Here is a 22,507-nt window from a genome sequence, read left to right as displayed (position 1 = left end):
TTGAGTCTCCAATAAATGGGTAAGGCCTGATGCTTTCCAGCTCCACAGTTCCTCTACTATCTGCCCAAATTCAATGGGAACCTGCCTGGCCTTGGCCACCAGCATTACAAGTGTTATGTAGGATTACCACTGAAAGATAGGGAGGCAACACAACTACATGTCTATGTGTGAACTTAGTAACAGATGTGTGGTGGCCAATCATTGACAGACAATAAATAATGATATAACTGGTCACTGATGATGATGTGCACCTGTTATTTATGTAGTGATTTGTGGATGCAAGTTCTAGCAGTGAAGTTTACATGAATCTGTTGTGGTAATAAAAATCCAAACTGTGTTGTTGGGGGACTGGTGGTGAGATAAGTGAATTGTCTTTCATTATATGTACTTTTTAACATGCATAATGCACATGGGTAACTTATGCAGCAATAAGGACGTAGAGAAGTGGCTGATTAGTTGCAGCTGAGAGAGTGAAGTATCTGGATCTCACCCAGATTTTATGAATTATAGTGAGAGGAGGCTGTTCAAAATTAATTGTTCTCCTTATCTCATCAATATAAAGGACACTAGTAGCACATTACTTCTTGTTAAAGTGTTGCATTGAGTAATTTTTTTAAAGTAGCCCCCAAACTTGAATAACATATGATGTGATCAATTCTTACCCTCACCAAATACTGGCAAGGTATAAAATTCCTGGGAAAGGCCCATCTGAACTCTACATAGCCCACGCAGTGGTCCAGCTGTGCACCACCTTTCATTTTCCCATCTCGTCTCTGATTTTGTGCTTAAACTGATACACTTAAGTTTTAGGATCTTTCTGACAAAAATCAAATAAGCCAGCTAGATAGTTGTGGCCCTCAGAAAGATAAGAGGCAGTCTGAATAATAAGGATCAGTTTGACCACCAGTCATCAAACAAAGCCAAAACATTAGCATTAATTGGTGGTATAAGTGCCTGTGCCAGAAATTGCTTGTTTCAATGATTTGAATTCAATATATCATTGCAACTAGGCAAATCTAAGTACTGCACTTACCCTTAGAAAGTGAGTACTCATTACTCTTCCCTCTTCTGAAGATCTCCAGAATGGATAAATCTGAGTTGGGAAGGCCATCTCCCATATCCTTCACAACATCAGCACAAAGTAAGAAGGTAAGTCTCTCAACCATTAGAACTTTAAGACTATTCTAGTGGTACTTAGAAAAGAAAAAGAAGTAAAATTTCACCTGTGGAATAAATTATAGGCCAAATGTTTTCTATTTTCTTGTAATCTTAAAGGAGATAGATAGTCTCTGCAAATCTAAAAAATTTCTATCTTGACCAATTGAGGATAGAATAGTTGGACATTGAAGCAAGCAATGACCACAAGGCCCTTGGAGGGATAAAAAATTGAAAATAACCAAAATTACATCTTTGTTATATCAGTGGCCAAAAACAGAAAGCTTTATACAACGTTTTTGTCTTGGCAGCAAGTATTGCCCTTACACCATTGAATGTCATTGCAATCATATGGTATCAATAACAAATGAGTTATGGCCAGAATGTCTACAGTCTGTTCTTGCAGACTTGAGATCTGAATTCTCCTTCTCACAAATCCCAAAAGCAGTTCATGCTGAACTCTGGCCAGTCTGTTGACCTTTCTCCTGACCTGAAGGGGTTATGTAGCTGAGGTAAGACTCAAACTAATGTCTGGAACATCCCTTGGAGTGGCCAAAATATTTTCTTTATGACTGCAAAGCAATTTTCAAATCACATTGCTTTCTGATGCAGAATTTTCTAGACTATTGAGTTCTACAATCTCTGCATAATTATTTCCAAATTCTGTCTCAAGACATGGGTTAGGCCGTTGTAAGGTGGCCTAAACACTACCATTTTAGCTGGTCCTACTGACTTAGATTTTGGTGCCAAGGGCCAGACATGGGAGTCTATATCTATTTTCTATAGCATTTTAATTGGTCTTTGTGATCAGCATGGTCAAGACATAAAAGATTTAACTAAGCTGGTAGGAAGAAAAATTAAAATAATGAAAGAATTTGATGACATGAATGTGGGTTGTAGGAGGAAAGAAACCAGGTTGATTAAATCTAAGTAACTAAGACTAAACTAAGGCTGTGTAAGTGTCCCTTCTACTTAGCAACCTCATATGTAAACAAGTCTGTTACAGTTACAGATTAATTACTTTTATTCATATGAAAAAAATAATGTATTAAAGTGAGACAACATTTTTAACCTTTATCTTAATTTTACTTGAAAAATAATTAAAAGTTTATTTTAAAATGCTGAATTATCTTTCCCTGACTGGCTTCACTCAGCATAATGATCTCCAAGTCCATGTTGTCATAAAAGGTAAAGTTTTCTTCTTTTTATGGCCACATAGTATTCCATTGTATAAATGTACCACTGCTTTAAAAAAATTTTTTTTTATCCAGTCATCTACTTTTGGTCACTTGGGCTGTTTCCAGATCTTGGCTGTTGTAAATAATGCTTCAATGAATACAAGGATTCATTCTTTAAATTAGTATTTTGGGATTCTTAGGATATATTTCCAGAATCAAGAATGTTGGGCAAAAAGGCAGCTCCATTTTTAATTTTTTGAAGTAACTTCATACTTTTGTCCACAGTGACTGTACCAGTTTGCATTCCCACCACTAGTGCACAAAGGTTCCCTTTTCTCCACATTTTCAATAATACTTGTTTGTTGATTTATGGATGATAGCTATTCTGATAGGTTTAAAGCAATATTCACTGTGAACCTAATGAACAAAAAAATATTTACTTAATGGTGAATTACTAAAGGAATTCTCACTGGTAAGAGAAAAAGTATATCTATTTTTATTGATATTATTCAGCATTGTTCTGGTTTTATTTCCAGTTCATATGACAAGAAAAATAAGATATATATTAAAATTGAACTTAAATTATTTGTCAGTGATAAGGTTTTTCAGAAAATAAAAAAGGGGAATAAATGATAAAAAATATTAGCTCTTATAACAAGAATATAAAATAAATTGTAACTATGTGGTGATGAATGCTAAGTAAACTTATCGTGGCAATAATTTCACTATATATTATATATATTATATATTAACATTATATTTTACACCTAAAATTAATACAATGTTATATGTTAATTATATCTCAATTTTAAAAGTATTTTGAAATATGATAATACAAAACTCAAGACCATTATTATGAATCAACCTTAATCAAATTGAAATTTTAAAGATCATAAGTTCCAATTCATATTGACAATTCTAAAATATGTTAGTATACACTTAGAAAAATCTGAGTATAACACATGTGAATAAATCTATAAAATCTTACTTAGACAATAAGAATATCCAATATAATTATACATCAATGACCTCAGCGTCCTGCGGCCTAAATATATTTAATAAAATTTTAATCAAATTATTAACTTTGCATTTTTGGAATTTGAGTTCTTGACTCTAAATAATTTTTTCTAGAAGAAAAATGTGTAAGAGTATCTTAAATTTTGTATTAATAATGAAAGAATTGTCCTAGAACATACCAAAAACTAAAATTTTAACCAAAGAAAAAAGTAAAAGACAAGCTCTATGTAAATATTGGTTGAAATTAAGAACTTTTAAAATGAGAAAGTGGGAAAAACATTTGAACAGAAAAGAAAGAAAAATACACTCTTCAGAAGAAAAGTTGCTTGACTTCCCACAACAAAGACATAAAAAAGAAAATTAGACAAAATTTGATTATTGTCTCTTTTGTTTTATTTTGTTTTTATTGTTGCCTTTTTCTCCAACATAAGAGCCAATTGACACCTAATGTACTTGAGAAAATGTCACTCATTATGTAAGTGGTAATGTTATCAACACAACATTTTAGAAGAACATTTTACAGGATCTACATTTCAAAATGTTTTTAATTTTCAAAATGTTTTGAATTTTTTAAAAGATTTTGTTTATTGATTTTAGAGAAAGGTGAGAGAAAAAAAGTGGGTAGGGGAGGAGAGGGAAGCATCAACTCATTGTTGCTCTTGTATGTGCCTTGACCCGGCAAGCCTGGGGTTTCAAACTGGCGACTTCAGCATTCCAGGTCAGTATGTTATTCACTATCAGGCTAAAATGTTTTTAACTTTGACCTAACAATTTCACCTATGGTAATTTTTTTCTACAAAATAGACACATAAAAATATAAAGATATATAAAAAAGATGTTCACTGCCATATGATGTGTAAAACAGAAATTGGAAACCAACATATAAGTTGTAATTTATTTTACTTACAAGTAGCAGAAAAATGATAGCTCAAATAAGGTGGAAATTGATTTTTTTCTCATGTAAAATCCCAGGTAGTCAAACTGAGTAGGTATAAAACTTGATCTTCTCAGGGTCCAGGCTACTCAGGTCTTGTGGCTCCACTGTGATGGCCTCAGCTTCATGATACAAGATGGCAGCATGTGCTCACAGTCAGCAGGATGGAGGTGGAAAGGCAGAGGGGTAGGCATCCTACCTCTTAGGGAGTATCTCTGAATATTCTATGTAATGCTTCCACTTACATTCTGTTGTTCAGAACATAATCACATTATTACACATCCAAAAGACATTTTAAAATGTTTATTTCTGCATTATTTAAAATAGCCCCAAACTGAAAATGCCACAAAAAATCCACTGATAGTGTAGAATGGCTAAAGTGTGGTGGTTTATATAGTAAAATGCTGTAGGTAGTGGGAATAAACTAAGTATTTCCATATACAAAAATATGGGTGATTCCTAAAACATAATGTTGACAAAAGAAGCCAGGCACAAAACACCTATATGTATGTACTTTTTCTAAGTTCAAAAACAGGCAAAAATAACCTGTAGAAAGCAGGGTAAAGTCACCTTTAAGGGATGGTAGCAACAGTAAGGGAGCAGGAGGGAGATTTCTAAGGTGCTTGATATGTTTTATTTATTTATTTATTTACTTAATTTATTTATTCATTTGATAGAGACACAGAGAGAGAGACAGACAGAGAGAGGGACAGATAGGGACAGACAGACAGGAAGGGAGAGAGATGAGAAGCATCAATTCTTTGTTGCAGCTCTTTAGTTGTTCATCCATTGCTTTCTCATATGTGCCTTGACTGTGGAGCTATAGCAGAGCAAGTGACTCCTTGCTCAAGCCAGTGACCTTGGGCTCAAACCAGCAACATTTGGGCTCAAGCCAGTGACCATGGGGTCATATCTATGATCCCACACTCAAGCCAGTGACCCTGCGCTCGAGCTGGTGATCCACACTCAAACCAGATGAGTCCATGCTCAAGCCAGTGACCTCGAAGTTTCAAACATGGATCCTCTGTATCCCAGTCCAGTGCTCTATCCACTGTGCTGCTGCTGATCAGGCAATGTTTTATTTTTTGAACTAGGTGCTGGTTATTTGTGGACATTCATTTTGTAAAAATTTATCAAGTTGTATAATTATTTTTGTGCAATTTTTAATACTTGTGTTACAGTTAGTAAGATTTTTAAAAATTTTTATTAATTTTAATTTATTGTGTTTACACGGATTTAAGTGTTCGACTGAATATAACACCCTCACCCCCACCCTCATGTCCCTATTTATATCCTCTTTGCCCCCCTCCCCTTAACTCCCTCACCCCTTCCCTCTGGAATTTGCTGTCCTGTTATCTGTATCTCTGTGTTATGTATATATAATTTCACTAATCCCTTCACTTTCTCTGATCCCATTCCCTCACCGCTTCCCTCTGACAGCTGTCCCTCTGCTCCCTATGACCCCACCTCTGCCTCTATTCTGTTTCTCAGTTCACTTTGTTCATTAGATTCCACATGTAAGTGAAATCATATATGATATTTTTCTTTCTCTGTGTGGCTTATTTCACTTAGCATAATAACCTCCAGGTCCACTCATGCTGTCATAAAAGGTAATATTTCCTCTTTTCACAGCCGCATAGTATTTTAATCCATTCCTCCACTGATGGACACTTGGGCTGTTTCCAGATCCTGGCTATTGTAAACAATGCTGCAATAAACATGGGGGTGCATATCTTCTTTGAATCAGTGATTCAGTATTTTTAGAATATTTTCCTAAAAGTGGGATAGCTGGGTGAAAAGGCAGTTCTATTTCTAATTTTTTGAGGAAACTCCATACTGTTCTCCACAGTGGCTGCAAGATGTTTTAAAGTATATGTATACTTGTATATTTGTAGAAAAACAGAAGTAAATATGCCATATGAAACTAAGAGTCAGCAAAATTTTTCTATAAAGAGCCAGATGGTAAATATTTTAGACTTTGCTGGCCGTGCAGTCTCTATCACAACTACTCAACATCACTGTCACAGTGTAAAAGCAGCCCAAGACCATACAGAAATGAACTGGTATGGCTTGTTCTAGTAAAATTTATTTACAAAAACAGGTGACAGGGTGCTAGCCCTTGTGCTAAATTGTTTATAGTAGTTACTTCTGGGGGTAGGATTAAGGGGCAGGATGATTTTTACTCTTTATATATTGCTATAATGTCTAATACTTTACAGTGAACATTTTACTTAAAGCACCTACTTTTATTAAAAGATCATTGTTACAAATGTTTCCCTGAAACAAAAGAACTGGATCTAAGGGCAATCAGGAGATGCCTGAAGGTAACAATACAAATCTGATGCAAATAAGGCAGCAAAGTATTCAACATATTATCTGTCACCTAACATGTCCATAAGCATACAGCAGATTTTATTGCTGACTACCAACAGAGGATTAACATCTGTTAATAATAAAAGATCTGTTAACCAAGATTCTTTATCTTTACTTGTAATTTTCCATTTAAACAGATATTAACCATTACACCCACAGTGTCAAATTTCCATGTTATAACAAAAAAAATTATTGCTTTTTCTTTGTATATGGAGCATGAATTTTGATCAAGGTATAAGCATGCCTCAACATAAATGTGAATATGCAAAGGAAAACTATAATCCACATGCTAGAAAAGTATGTGCAAAGAAGCTAACAATTATTTTTGAGGTTTGTTAAGATAAATTTCAACTGTTTGTCTTATTAATAGGAAAATAAATGTAAGTCAGTGTCCATGGTTTCTAAGATTTTAAAACCCAGTTTCAGACCCAAGACATACAGAGACAACGTTAACTTTAGACATTCTGTGCCTCTTATTTTGGCAGGTCTATGTAAGTGCTATAAAAAATGAAAAAGAAAAAATATTGTAACCCAGAATGGAGGAAACCAATTTTTCAAAAAAGCTGAATAGTTTTGACAAATCATGTGACGGCGGCTTTGCGAGCAGCGTTTCTTTGGAGCTGTCTCTGAAGGGGCAGCAAATGACCACGAACCCTACTCTCTGGAGAACCAGGCGTAGATATTGAATCTGCAGGACGAAAGGGTTCACCATGGCGGATTCCTATATAAAATGTTACCAAGTGTTGAAGGGCTCCATGCTATTGTTGTGTCAGACAGAGATGGAGTGAGTTCCTGTTATTAAAGTGGCCAATGATAATGCTCCAGAGCATGCTTTGAGATCTACCTTTGCCCTTGCAACAGACCAAGGGAGTAAACTTGGACTTTCAAAAAATAGAAGTATCATCTGTTACTATAGTACTTACCAGGTGGTTCAATTTCATCATTTACCTTTGGTGGTGAGTTTCATAGCCAGCAGCAATGCCAATACAGGCCTAATTGTCAGCCTAGAAAAGGAACTGGCTCCATTATTTGAAGAATTGAGACAAGTTGTAGATGTTTCTTAATCTGACGGTGTTTTTTATGTCAATCTTATCTTCATTATAACAGACACAAAATTGGTCTAGCAGTCTTGATACCACGCCAATACTTGTATCCATGTGCTCAAGAAAGGGCCCCTATTCTACCTCACACTAAAGAAAGCATCTATAGATGCAGTTTATGGGCAGATTGAATGTTATCTTTTTTTGTATGGGTCTTATTTACTGAGATCAGGGGATACCACGGAAATGGTTCAGTCTTCCACAGCTCCCATGGAGTTAGCCCAGTCACCAAATCTGCATGAGATTCTCTTCAGTGGGTCAGAATCAAAATGGTACTTTGATCCACTTGGGCCGTGAAGCGCTCCCTCTTACACATTCTGCCAGGCATTCAGAATCAAGCAGATCCTTTTGTGAATAATGAGGACATATTTTTTTCATATTGTTTTATTTGTATTCAGTGTGGGGAAGATAAAATGGCTTAGTAAAAGTAATAAAATCAGTACAGTCGCTAAAAAAAAAGCTGAATAGTTTTGGAGAAGGGCAGAAGAAAAGCAGATTCTCTGGGTTAGGGGAATAGCAGGAGAAACAGAGAACAATGTTTCAAATGAACATGACCTGCTCAAAGGACAACAAAACCAGTTTGCTTTGGGGGAAAGCCAGTTTAAAGACCATAGGCTTTCCCCAGAGTTCAGTGGGAGATTGAGGAAGCAATTGATGTGTTCTTAAGAAGAATAATTTTGAGACTATGTGCACAGCTCATGACCTTTTCCCTTCCTTCCTTCCAAATAATCAGCCCTCTAAATGCAAAAATCCAGGCCAGGATCTTAAGGCTGAACTAGGAACCTGGACACCCCAATAGGAATAAGGGTGGTACAAATAGCTAGATAGGACAGGAAGTTTACTTTCCATGTCTGAATGACCAATGCTTTCAGCAAAATTGTCCTTGAAAAAGGCTGGTGCTCTTTGTCATGCTAATGTTGTTTGTTTTGATGTTAGTCTTTTGTTTCTGTGATTTTTACCAATATCTCTGACAAAATTTTACTGGAGTTCAAATCTTAAGAACTCCTAACAGAAGTCGGCTTTCTAGTAAAAGCATTTCTCAACTACCAGAGTTTGTTAGTAGTGGCCGTTCTTTGATCCCCAGTAGGCCTAAACTCTCATCTGAAGAGTTCTGGACTCTTGACTAGTGTCCAAACTAGACATAATATTGCTGAGGCTCTCTTCACCTCCACAGCAGATGGATTTTGTATTTTGTTTCTAACGCTTCAGGGATACTTGTCTTGTGAGGGTGGGAGAAGGTTAACCCAGTTGTTGTCTATTGTTTTTCTACCTTGAACTTCTTAAAATGGCTAGCATTCCTAGCATCTGGAATCAGGCAAGACCCAATCAAGAGTTTTGGGGAAGAAGAGACAAAGATTTAAGAAGATCCTGTCTCTCTCACTAATAAAAGCAGCCTTCTTTGAAATGGCAAAAGTATAAATATGAGGGGGAAACTATGACCCTGACTCTCTACTAAGGGGACTGGAGTCAAGAATGGTAGCACAAACAGGAGTGAGGTGGTGCTGCCAGAGCAGACTATGAAAGTCAAGCAAGCACCTTCACACACAGGCACGACAGGCGTTAGGGCGGCTGCAATGACAGGAGCTGGGTGCAGTAACTTTTTGTATATGCTAGTTTTTCAAATGTTGAAAAAAACATATTGTTTCATCTTTAAAGAGGAAGTCTTTTGGAAAGATGAAGTGCTGGGAATAAGTCCAAATTGATTTATTTTTTTGGGAGACCATGGCTAAACCATTTGCCTAAGTCAGCTTCCAGCTTCACATAACTGTGTATTGGGAACATAAGGTAAAGGTTTATAACTTTATGAGATCGCAGATGCCCCTGCCCTCATTAACCACTTAACCTCTAAAGCTTCTACTCTCTCTAACTTCTCATCCCCAGGCTCATTACATACATCTGCCCATTAAAGTTAAGATTGTTTCCATGATGTATATATATTCCATATATTTATGTTTAATTTACCTATATAATTACATTTAAAGTGGGTTCTTGTTGGGTCATATGCTTTTAAGCATTTTGATAATCTCTTTAATTTGTGCATTTAAACTATTTACATTTAATATAATGTTGATTATTTTTTAAATTTTATTTTGTTTATTTATTTACCTTGTTTTAAAATTATTGTTTTCCCTTTTCTATCTGTTTTGGGGTATATAAATATGTTTTTAGCATTCAATTTTACCTGTTGTGCTTTCTACTTTGTATAGACCTTATACTGGTAATCTAGAGACTATAATGTACATACTTAACTTTTCACAGTCTAGTAGTTAAAATTATTGTTTTACCACATCAAGTGATAGAAACAATACTATAATATAAGATTTATCATACTCCCTTTATATTGTAGTTGCCATATATATTACATCTGTATATATTAGAATTCCATCAGACAATATTATAATTTTTGTTTTTAATCATCAAACTTATTTTGAAGATTTTAAGAGTTCTTTTCATGCTTGAAAGATATATTTGCTGCATATAGAATTTAGTGTTGACAGTTCTTTGCTTTTAGTCCTTGAAAATTGTCAACGCCACTTTCTTTTGCAGCTTCTCCATGGTTTCTGATGAGAAAGCCAGTTATTTAAAGTGTTGTTTCCCTGCATGTAGTGCACTGTTTGTCTCTGGCTACTTCCAAGATATTTTGTTTCCCTTTAGTTTAATTATATTGTGCCTGAGTGTGGATTTGGGGGTTCATCTTGTGTGTAGCTTGCTTAAATTCTTGAATCTGTAGGTTTATGTCTTTCATCAAATATTAAGTTATCTTTAAATATTTTTTCTTCAGATACTTTTTTTTGCCCTGAATATCTCCCCTCTTCCTGTCTTTATGATTCTTCAGTGACATGTAATTTAGACCTTTTGGTATTATTAGGCTTTGGTCCTGGAGGCTTCATTTGTTTTTCTTTTTATTATATATTTTCTCCTTTTGTTCAATCTGGATAATTCCATTGCACTGTCTTCAAGTTCACTGACTCTTTCTGCTGTCATCGCCATGAATTTATCCAGTGAGATATTTTAAAATTTATTATATTTTCAGTTCTAAAATTTATATTTGGTGTTCTTTCATATTTTCTATTTTCTGAGATTTCCTACCTTTCCATTCATTTTAGAGTATTTGCTCTTATTTCCTGGTGCATTTTTATAATATTTGACTTTAAGTCAGATAGTTTCAACATTTGTGTCATCTCAGGATTGGCATCTATTGATTATTTTTTTCTATATGGATGAGAAAATATTATGCTTCTTCTCATGCTAAATAATTTTAAATTGTATCCTGAACATTTTAAAAATTACATTATAAAACTCTAGGTCTTATTTAAATGCTATGGAGAATGTTGATATTTTATTTTCTTAGACAATCAATCCAGTTGGATTCATATTGCAAGGTTCAGCTCATCTTCTGTGGGTAGTGGTTTCAATATCAATTCTATTTTAAAAGACTATGCAGGCCCGGGCTGGTTACTCAGTTGGTTAAGATGCCATCCCAAAATGACAAAATTGTGGGTTCAGTTCCTGGTCAGGGCACCCACAGGAAGAAATCAGTGAGTGCATGACTGAGTGGAACAATGAACACTTCCCTTCTTCCTCCCTTCTCTCACCTTCTTCTCTCTTTCTCTATGAATCAATTAAAAAAATTAATCCCCCAAAAATCACAAAAAAACAAAAAAAAACCCAAAACAAAACAAAAAAAAATTAATCCATGGCCAGATAGTTTGGTTGGTTGGAACATTATCCCAAGGCATGGAGGTTGTTGGTTTGATTCCCCAGTCAGGGCACATACAGGACCAGTTTGATTTTTTTTTTTTCTATTTTTCTGAAGCTGGAAACGGGGAGAGACAGTCAGACAGACTCCCGCATGCACCCGACCGGGATCCACCCGGCACGCCCACCAGGGGGTGATGCTCTGCCCCTCCGGGGCGTCACTCTGTTGCGACCAGAGCCACTCTAGCGCCTGGGGCAGAGGCCAAGGAGCCATCCCCAGTGCCCAGGCCATCTTTGCTCCAATGGAGCCTCGGCTGTGGAAAGGGAAGAGAGAGACAGAGAGGAAGGAGAGGGGGAGGGGTGGAGGAGCAGATGGGCGCTTCTCCTGTGTGCCCTGGCCAGGAATCGAACCTGGGACTTCTGCACGCCAGGCCAACGCTCCACCACTGAGCCACCAGCCAGGGCCCAGTTTGATGTTCTTGTCTATATCTTTCTATCTATCTCAAAATACTTAATAATAATAATAATAATAATAGACTATGCAAATCTATTTAAATTTTTCTTAAATGTGTGCCATCCAGTAGCCAGTCTGGGTGGCAGCAACTCTTGTCTCTCCATAGCACTAAACCTAAAACCAGTGACCTGCTGCTTTAGGCTTGTAATATCTTTGTAAACACCTCATTCTAAACTAGAGTAGTTTTTTTTAAGTATTAAACCATAAATACAAATGATCATAGAAAACTGCTAATTATTGAGTAACATTTGGTGCCTGAGAAGTAAAGCATCGAAGAAAGCAGATCGGGCTAAGGCAGAGGGAACCTAGCAGGAAGGAAGAGTTTAGAGTCTAGAAGTCTCAGAAAAAGTTGGAACCTGAAGAAGGTCAGTGGATTATAATTTAAGTAGAGGCAGTTAGTTCTGTATCCATTTATACTGTTTGCAGCATATGGGTAACCCATGCTTAGTTATGCTCCTACTTCCCTTAGTTCTCAGTAGATTTCCACTCAGGAGACCAGTCACCCCCAAATCCCCACTATCTGGCAGCATTTGTCACTTAATAAGTCACTTAATAAGCAACTTCCTCCACCTATTCTGGTAGTTGTGATTATTAAGTGATTTCTGGTACGTGTAAGTGCCCAGGAAAGAGCAGATCCAAACAAGACTAAACAGGCCAGGAAAGCCAAGCAAGCAAGCATGTAATGTAGCCTGCTGCAGATTCTAGAGCTCAGCATCCAGGAAGGTGAATGGCAATAAAATGCAGAAAATGCTACAAGAGTTCACACCTGTTTGGCTACTATGAATAAATGTTTTTAGTTTTTTTAGGTAGATAAGAGCCAAATAGATAATGAACAAAATATACTAAGTCTTAGGTGATGAGCACACAAATGCAATATCCAGATGAATTATTACAGAATTGTATACTTGAAATCCAATAAATTTAATTTAAAGGAACCTCACACCTGGAAAATTTACAATTTTTTCCCACCCACTGTCACAGGAAAAAGATGGCTTCTGCTCCTTCTGCCTTCCAAATCTTGAAAGAGTGAATCTTGTTTAAACCCTGTAGGCAAGGGAGCCTAGGAAGTATAACTTCCAGGCTCCTGGCTCTGGCAATGCAAGAGACCAGTACCAGCAGCTAATATTTAATAAGCTAATAATGTTTAATTCCAATAGAAAATACCCCAAATATTTTTAATCTGGCAAGTTAGGCCTTGTTTGGTGTTCATTCTTGTGAAATAGAATATCATTATTTATAACATACTGGGCAATCATATAGATGAATTTTTAAGCTTTGATTTTGTACTCAGTCTGAGACTAGTGAAAACAAATAATATATTGCCTCAATCAAAATTAATGTTTGGTGGAAAAAATTTAATAATCCTCAAGACTAAGAGTTCTTGATTACCAGGAAAGGTGGTAGCATTCTGTTGTTGTGCTTGAATAATTTTTCTGCTACTAATTGTGGTGTAGAAAACTCCTAAGCCACTGGAGTCTATACTTGAAATCAAATTTCTGGTAAATATCTGAACTCACTGTAAATTAAGTTAATGTTGATATTTAAATAACATTTTTATTTAAAATTGGTTAAAGTATAGAAATACCCAGAATTCAAAGATTATATGCTTATTGTAGAATTACCATAAAGATAGCATAATGCATGTACTTTTTTCCCCTAAAAATAAAGGCAGCATATTTTTGAATTTCAAAAATCTAAGCAAAATTAAAGGAAAATATTTTAAATTATGAGTATTTTATTTCTACAGAGGTACACAAACTTCAGTGGCTTTGTTTTGAATAACACTTAATTCACAATCATTTAGATATAAGGTTTGAAAATAGTTGCTAAGATGACACAACAAAAATTAACATTAATTTATAAAAATAGTCTCATATTGAAAATAGAATTTTTGGATATACATAACTGGAACTATGTCCAAACTTCATGTTCTTTAGTATTTTCTATGAAAAAGGTCTACTGATATCATATCCACATAACTGTCCCTACTCTTTAATTTCAATGGATGATAAGGATCTACCAGGAGTTCATAGCATGAAATTCAGACTTCAAGGGGATGGATCCTGAAGCTAAAATTTCTTATATAGCACTCCAATAAATGATGGTAGGCATTATCATTAGTTCTCTAAAAATCCTTAAAATTTATGGGGGGAAAATCTAGCATGGGCTCCATATTCAGGTTTGGCTGTCATTGGATTCTCCTATATATTACATTCTTTGATTTATTGTTGAACCCAAAGATCTTTCTCTTTAATTTGTAGGTCTTATTCCTTCCACAGTGGTCTATACTATAGACTTTTGCAGCTACACCAGTCCCAGCTTTGACTCAGGTCTGCAAAAAACTGTTAACAGTAGTGGTGACAAAGGACGTAACATTTAAGATGAATATTGTCCTGGTTTTTCAGAAACATTAGCATATAATATTTGAGTTAGAGGAGCTTTTTTTCATTTGATACTAAAAATTCTGTAAGGCAGATGTTAGCCTATCTTGACAACTCATCCAAGAAAGAGGTGTAATTTACTTATATACATTAGACAGCAAATAATGGATGATCTTGAACCCAGAGCTCCTCCATGAAAGATCTCAATATCTCTCCACCATGGATTGTGGTTCAAATATTTTTTTCTACTTGGCTGACATCTTATATTTAAAACTCTTGGAAAAAGCATTGGGATTCTCCTATTCTACTCTGAAAAATCCTCCTAAAACTTTGTTTCAAGCATCCATGAAAACTATCCAACACTAGTCACAACTCCAATAGGGAATGCTTTTCTATCACATTTGAGTGCCTGTAATCATGCTCCCAGAAGGGCCTGGGGAGTGTATGGAATGTGTGTATAGTGCTAGCTTTGGCAGCTCACAAACTAAAATTGGAATGCACATATAAAGTCAACAATCATGGAATTAGTGTGGCTAACCTCTCAGTCTAGACATATGAAGACCTACTCTACTCTGTAAGCAGAATTTAGTGAAACTAGTTCTTGAGTGGTCTGAGAACTCTCTCTCCCCTTTCCTCTTTATTTTTAAAAGCCCTGGAGAGGTCAATAATTTGCTTCAGTGAAAACAGAGCTCCTCAGCAACAATGTAATTACTTAATGGGAAGGAGTTAGCATCTGTAAAGGGTTACTTGCTAATACCACTTTCACAGGGATTAAGAATCCATGAGCTCTTCTGAAATTCGACCAAAATTAAACTGTGGTCATGGCCTCCATTCATATCTTGTTCTTACCTTTAGTGGGAATGCACCTAATGTTTTATTGTTAAGAGTGAGAGTGAATGTTGGCTCGAGAATGTTTTTTTCTATTATGGTAAGGAAAGAGCTCTCCATTCCTAATTTATAAAGTTTATAAAAGAAATAGATTTTTTTTTCTTTTTTTTCAGAGACCTTTTTAGGCCATTGATAGTCTACACATTCTGCTAATTTCCTAAATTCTAGTTATAATTCTTATGTGATCATTGTCTTATTCTTTTGATTTCCAGTTTCCTTTCTGTCATTTGTGCTACCCTCATGACATAAGTAGGAAACTTTTCTATTTTAATAATCTGAAACTTTTTTTTTTTTTTTTTTACAGAGACAGAGAGAGAGTCAGAGAGAGGGACAGATAGACAGGAACGAAGAGATGAGAAGCATCAATCATTAGTTTTTCATTATGCATTGCAACACCTTAATTGTTCATTTATTGCCTTCTCACATGTGCCTTGACCGTGGGCCTTCAGCAGACTGAGTAACCCCTTGCTCGAGCCAGCGACCTTGGGCTCAAGCTGGTGAGCTTTTGCTCAAACGAGATGAGCCCTCGCTCAAGCTGGTGACCTCGGGGTCTCGAACCTGGGTCTTCTGCATCCCAGTCTGACACTCTATCCACTGCGCCACCGCCCGGTCACACAATCTGGAACATTTTTAATGTAGGAGTTATACAAATGTTCTAAAGAATTTATCACTAAGTCTAACCTTGGTATACTGAGCATGTTTTTTTTTTTTTTGCTATTATTGTTATTATCCAATTTATATTTTCATTTTTGCTTAACATTCTCCCATCTTACCTGCCTGATTCTCTTAACACTTCTGTTTTTGAAATCTTTTATTTATGTCTTAGTCTCAGAGTTTTCTTGGGGGGTGACCCATGCTAAAATGTCATCTTCCACTCTAGCAGGAGATTAAATATTTATTCTTTGGAAAGAATGAACCAGATAGGTTTGGACTCCCTTCATATATTATTTGGAATTCTTTTGAATAGGAGATTTGTCTCTTCTTTCAGATTTATTAATTGATTTGATCATGTATTTGTATCAGTTTGGACTCACAATTTTCTTTATACTTCAAATTATAAGATAATATTACTTTGTCAACTTTGTTGCTCAAATTGGTCCGGTTTTGGTCATTGGGAGTGTTGGCTCCCATGTACCTTTTACACAGCCCCATCAGCATATGTGGGGTTTTGTTGGAAAAGGGAAGATGGAGCATTTATTTACTTTCTGCCTCTACAAAATGGTTCAAGCTGATTTTGTATATTTCCTTTCTCAGTGCAAGACTGAATCATTTTTCTGCAGAGCCCTGGTCTCTTTTATCAGAGAAGAGTATAAAGCAAGATCTGGGAACTAGTTGTGCTTGTTGCTAGTGGGTTGTCATTTTTGGGGACCTTTCAGTTGAAAGAGCACAAAAATATTTGTGTACAATAACCTATGTATAAACAATACCTGTGTTTCCATCTATAACAATCTGTATTTATAGTAAGTTAAATAACAGTTCATTCTGATGTCTCTAGTTCTAATCTATGAATATGTAGATCATTTGTATCCTCCAGTTACTTATCTGTGATCTCCTATTCCAAGTGTTAAAAACCTGGTCCCACCATCTGCCATCCATTTGCTCAATTGATCAATTCCAATACACATTGGTAGAAGTATCAGAATTGTTGACCAGTGGGAGAAACTTAATCAAGTAGAAGACAGTTCTTATGTATGGTTCCTTTTGTCTTTAGTCTTACAACCACTACTTAGGACCAAAGTTACTTAGATCAGCACCTTTCCACTCCACCCCTGCATTGAGGTTTTTCTTTCATATTTTAGTACAGCCAGATACTCTTGTCACAGTTGAATTCCTTTCTGGTGTCCTCAGACCACCTTAATAATTTTAAAAAATATCACATATATTAATTTTTACTCTTAATGCTATAAACTTCCATAGATTTTGGCAAATACATACTACGTACACACAATTATAGCATCATATAGTATAAGAAAAGTGTTACTGTCCTAAAAATCCCTGTGCATCACCCTGTCCCAGAACCTTTGGCAATTAATGATCATTTTACTGTTACTACAGTGTTTCACTTTCCAGAATGTCATTATAATATGATCATACAGTTTTTCTTCTTTTGTGGCTTGATAGCTCACTTATTTTATTGTTAAGTAATATTCTATTGTTCAGATATACCGCAATTTTATTTATCCATTTATCTATTGAAGAATATGTTCCAGCTTTTGATAATTATAAAAAAGGTTGGCGTAAATAAACACAAGAATGCAAGTGTTGTGTGGGTGTAAATTTTCAACTAAATTGGGTATGACTTAGGTAAAAACCTAGGAGTGTGATTGCTGGAGTGGATTGTAAGACTCTATTTAGCTTTGTATAAACCTGCCAGACTGTCTTTCAAAGCATCTTACCATTTTCCATTCCAACAAGAAGAGATAAGAATTTCTTTTGCTCTTAATTCTCAGCAGTATTGTCCATATTTAGTATTGTCTATTTATTTAGAGTTTAGCTTCTAATAGATGTGTAGTGCTTTTTCACTGTTGTTTTAATTTGTAATTTCTTAATCACATATAATATTGAAAATATTTTCATATGTTCATTTGCAATTTCTTTGATGAGGTGTTTGTTCAGATCTTTAGCCCATTTCTTTTTTTAAATTTATTAATTATTATTATTATTATTTATTTAGGGAGGATAGAGAGTGAGAGAGAGAGAAAGGTGGGAGGAGCAGGAAGCATCAACTCCTATATGTGCTTTGACCAGACAAATGCAGGGTTTCGAACCAGCGACCTCAGTGTTTCAGGTTGATGCTTTATCCACTGCACCACCACAGGTCAGGCATTAGCCCACAAAATGAATGATAAAGATTAAATGATCATCTCAATAGATGCATAAAAAACATTTGAAAAAATTCAACATTCATTTATTATAAAAACTTTCAACAGACTTGGTATAGAGAAATGACCTCAACATAATAAAAACCATAGGAAAAAAAGTAGAAAGTGATTGTCAGGGTCTGGAAGATGGGAGAAATAGGGAAGGGTAGATGACAGCATACAAACTTTCAGCTGTAAGATGAATAGTCTGAGGATCTAATGTAAAGCATGGTGACAATAGTGAATAACACTGTATTGTGCAATGGAAATTTGCTAAGAGAGTAGAACTTAAATGTTCTCACCAATACATACATACATGTGTACATACATACATACAGATGGAGATGGATGTGTTAATTAACTAGATGGGTAGGAAATGGGAATCTTTTCACAATGTATACCTATATCAGCTAACCACACTGCACCCTTTAAATATCTTATAATTTTATTTATCAATATACTTCAATAAAGCTGAAACTTAAAAAGAAAGGAAAACAGAGAATCTGAAGTTAAAGTACTTTTTGTAAATATTAAGAAAGAGGCCCCAAAACTAGTGTAAAGAATCCAGTGAATGTTTATAGTTGTAAAAGAATTTTATCAGTAGCCATGATAGTGTGGTTTTGGCAGTCTGTTGTCTTCATTTCCAGTTGCCAATGTGAGTAAAGACAGACTTCACAGTCTTCCATGGTGGGCCATAACTTTCCATATCTAGAATTGCCCAGAGCTGATTATTTTTATCTGGTGGTATAATTTCGATGTTTTTCACTATGGAGCAGTGAAAATTATACTGGTGCTAATGAGCAGTCAGGAAAGCATCAAAAGAGCTAACAAACATGTGTTTTCTCAGGATCAAACCTCTGGAGAATCCTCTTAGATCTATAATGTGGTTATCATTCTAAACAGCCTAATAAATAAAACCTCTGCAAAGTGGCTAGAGACAAATGGTTTGCCTATCTTGATAAGGTCCTTAGAGATCTAAAGTTGTGATAATATTATTTAACTCATTCCAATGTTAAGATCTTTTCTCATCATCCTTCTTTTGTCTAAAATATTGCAGTATTTTTAGCTCATTTTCTTATCTAACTTGTGTTACCCAGAGACAAATACAATATTTATCTTAGTCTTAATCATGTAAGAAAAGTTAAAGTTAAATTAAATCTCTATATATTGCTGATTTTCCCCAATAAAAATCCCATATCTTCCTGGACAACTTCATAACTTAAGAAACTTAACCTATCTGGTGTCCCATCTATTCTCCCCAAGACCTTAATTTACTTTATATATTAATCCCTGAAGATTGGAGTAAAGGCTTTTAAGTATGAGGCAACACTTCATCTTGATTCATTTTGCAGCCTCTATAAATTATTCTAATAGAACTAATTCTGAGAGTTTGATACAGTAAACTTTAGAATCCCAAATACTATCCAAATACACTCTTTTATCATACCTAGATAAATGCCTACTCTGGACTATGTAGAATAAAGAAGGTAGACAATTTTTTCAAAAAAGATAATTTGACATTATTTCCATTGATCTTCTCTGTTCTCTTTCAAGAGAACACCTAAGCCACCTATTTATACACATCTCTTGTTTTGGAAAGAAAAGTTGTGGTACAGTGCAAGACTATAAGGACTTTCTGACTAATGAATTTCTTTCTTCAGTGTTTGATGTTTCATTGGCTGTCTGGCTCAGCATTCATTCAGCTTTATCAGTGTCTAAAGTTATATTTGGAAAAGGCCTTCTCCAATTCCACTTCACTTAATGCAATGGGTGGTGGTGTGGAAATTCTCTTCAAGGTAAACATAAAGAAACTCTATGGCGATAATACCTACCCATGAGTTGGAGTAATTACCTGACCTTTACCAATTGAAGATTTCTGGGTGTTGATATGAACCATTAGACAGGTTCTTTTTAAAAATAGGTAATAAGCCTTTAAAGGGTAAAATTCTACTTCCTAACATGCAATTTTGTTAACCACTCTGTTTAGAAAATTGGTCTCCCTCTGGTTTCCCAGTGCCCAGTAGCTCCTCCTGACGCATGAGGTTGGGGCTGCGTCGGCCATGCCACTTGAGATTACTGGATCTCACAGGATGCTGCAAGGCAGACACACCCCAGGCTGACTCACTGAGTGGGAAGTTTAAAAGGATGGTTTTCCTCAGCTATCAATTAGATAAACCATATTTTCCAGGAGAAAAACAGCATTTTGAAAAATTCTTTACAAACAAAACTCTTGCTCATAATGCTTTCAGTTATGTTTTCCCATGAAGGGAAGTATGACTTTAACCTTAATTGCACTTAAAAATTAGCAAGTAAAATATAGTGCCACCCTTCCCCTCTTCCTTCCTTCCTTTTTTTTTCCTCAGAAGGAGATACTTTCATGATTTTAGCTCTGGTAAAATTAGAGCATTTTTCCTCTTTGCCTCTTCCCTCAAAGCTGTGGTTTTGACAACCACGTGGTGAATAAGTTATAGGTGCAGCCCTCAGTTCTGTTTCTCTGCCAGGTTGCTCTTCTTTATACATTTCTTTTTATCTTTTATTGCAACCTTCCAGAAAATATACTGAAGAAAGTATATTTATTGATTATGCCTTTTTAAAAGTGGCAATTTAGATTTAAGATGCATGTCAGGAGGAACCAAGCATTGAATAATTTAAACTTTCTCACCTCATGTTTTTCCAGCACTGGCTGAATGTTTGGAAAACACTGGGTAAGTGTCTCCTACAATATTGTAAGAGTCCCAAGGACAATGGATGTGCTTGTGGTTTCTATCTCTCGGGTGAGCAATGTACCTAATACACATTGAATAATATGTTCAAAAACAGACCCTCATCACGTAAAAGGATAAATAACAGAAAAAACACACAATCAAATATCTTGCACAAAGTATTTTACACCAACAGCTCATTTCCTTACCCAAAACTTAAGACCAAGGTGGAAACAGTGATAGGTTTGGGTTCCATATAGATATTTAGGGCCAAGTACCCCTTGTGCATATTTTTAATATAAACCTCTGGATCTCACACCAGTAGTTTATTATCATTGTCCCTTTTCTGTACTCCTCTTGTGAGGGAAAGTTGCTCTTGGGTTGTGGCTATGAGGGATCCAGGAACATTAAGGTGTTCCCTGTTTGATGGTCTCTTAGAATTATATCTCCTCTGCCTTTACAGTAGACAATGGTAACATGTGCTCAATAAGTTTGGATAAAAGCCATGCTAACAGATAAGAATCATGTAATCAGGTTTTTGTGTGGAAATAGTATCCCATTTATGTTTCATAATAATTGAGGAAGATATTAGCTTCACTTTACCAATAAGAAAATAGTGGTTCAGATGAATAATTGCCTAAAAATCAGAACACTGAAATTGTTGATTGTGATTTCAAAATGTGCGCTCTTAAACATTCAATAATGCTGCTTCTATCAAATTATATTTCCTCATTGGTATTAGAAATTTTCCACTTTAGGTCTGTTAGCTTTTTTTTTCTTATTAGAAAGTTAATTTACAACAGAATGGTAGACAAGCAGATATCAGAGAGATTTTTTTAAAAGTCTGTGTCCTTTATAATGGTGGTGTTATGATTGCTTTGTCACAGCCCAAAGCTTCACCACTGCCTCTTCTGGGGCCTGGGCTATGGAGCAGGGGAAAGGCCAGTACAGTTAGTTCTAAGGATGAATCTTAACGACACCATGCAAACTTTTCTATGTTGCCACTGCTCCCTTCGTGTCCTGTGCCCACCCTCTATTTGAGGGGTTTAGGGATATTCTGGGCTTATGAAACGGTTGCCTACACAGAGTAACTCAGACAAGTCAGCAGTCTTAGAAAATAAACATGACGCTTTCCTGTTGCACATTAAGTGAGCGATCTGAGTGGCTGCAGTGCGTGTGCAAATGAAGGCAAAGGATGACACCACCTGGCATCACTGGCTGGCCTCCCAAAGGCTCCCATTGCTGCCTGGTGCCAACAGAGCGAAGGCTGCAGACTTTGGGTATTGATTGTGCTCCTCTCCGAGTCCAGAAGGTCCTTCACAGTCCTGTGTCCTACCTGCCTCCTCAGTTCTCTATATCCTTGCCTAGGCATTCTAACCATGGTTTATGATTAAATGTTTTGCTCTTGGCCCTGGCCAGTTGGCTCAGTGGTGGATCGTTGGCCTGGCGTGCAGAAGTCCCGGGTTCGATTCCCCGGCCGGGGCACACAGGAGAAGTGCCCATCTGCTTCTTCACCCCTCCCCCTCTCCTTCCTCTCTGTCTCTCTCTTCCCCTCCCGCAGCGAGACTCCATTGGAGCAAAGATGGCCCGGGTGCTGGGGATGGCTCCTTGGCCTCTGCCCCAGGCGCTAGAGTGGCTCTGGTCGCAGCAGAGCGACGCCCCAGAGGGGCAGAGCGTCGCCTCCTGGTGGGCCTGCCGGGTGGAT

General features: G+C 36.2%; 1 pseudogene; it reads left to right on the top strand.

The window, feature by feature from the left end:
- The first annotated feature begins 1,083 nt into the window (after positions 1-1,083).
- Positions 1,084-7,729, top strand: LOC136335559 (ragulator complex protein LAMTOR3 pseudogene; annotated as a pseudogene).
- Positions 7,730-22,507: the final 14,778 nt, after the last annotated feature.

Source organism: Saccopteryx bilineata, chromosome 4 (genome assembly GCF_036850765.1).
Source record: "Saccopteryx bilineata isolate mSacBil1 chromosome 4, mSacBil1_pri_phased_curated, whole genome shotgun sequence".
Lineage (NCBI taxonomy): Eukaryota > Metazoa > Chordata > Mammalia > Chiroptera > Emballonuridae > Saccopteryx > Saccopteryx bilineata.
The sequence above is the reverse complement of the archived record's forward strand: the minus strand, read 5'-3'. Positions and strand labels throughout refer to the sequence as shown.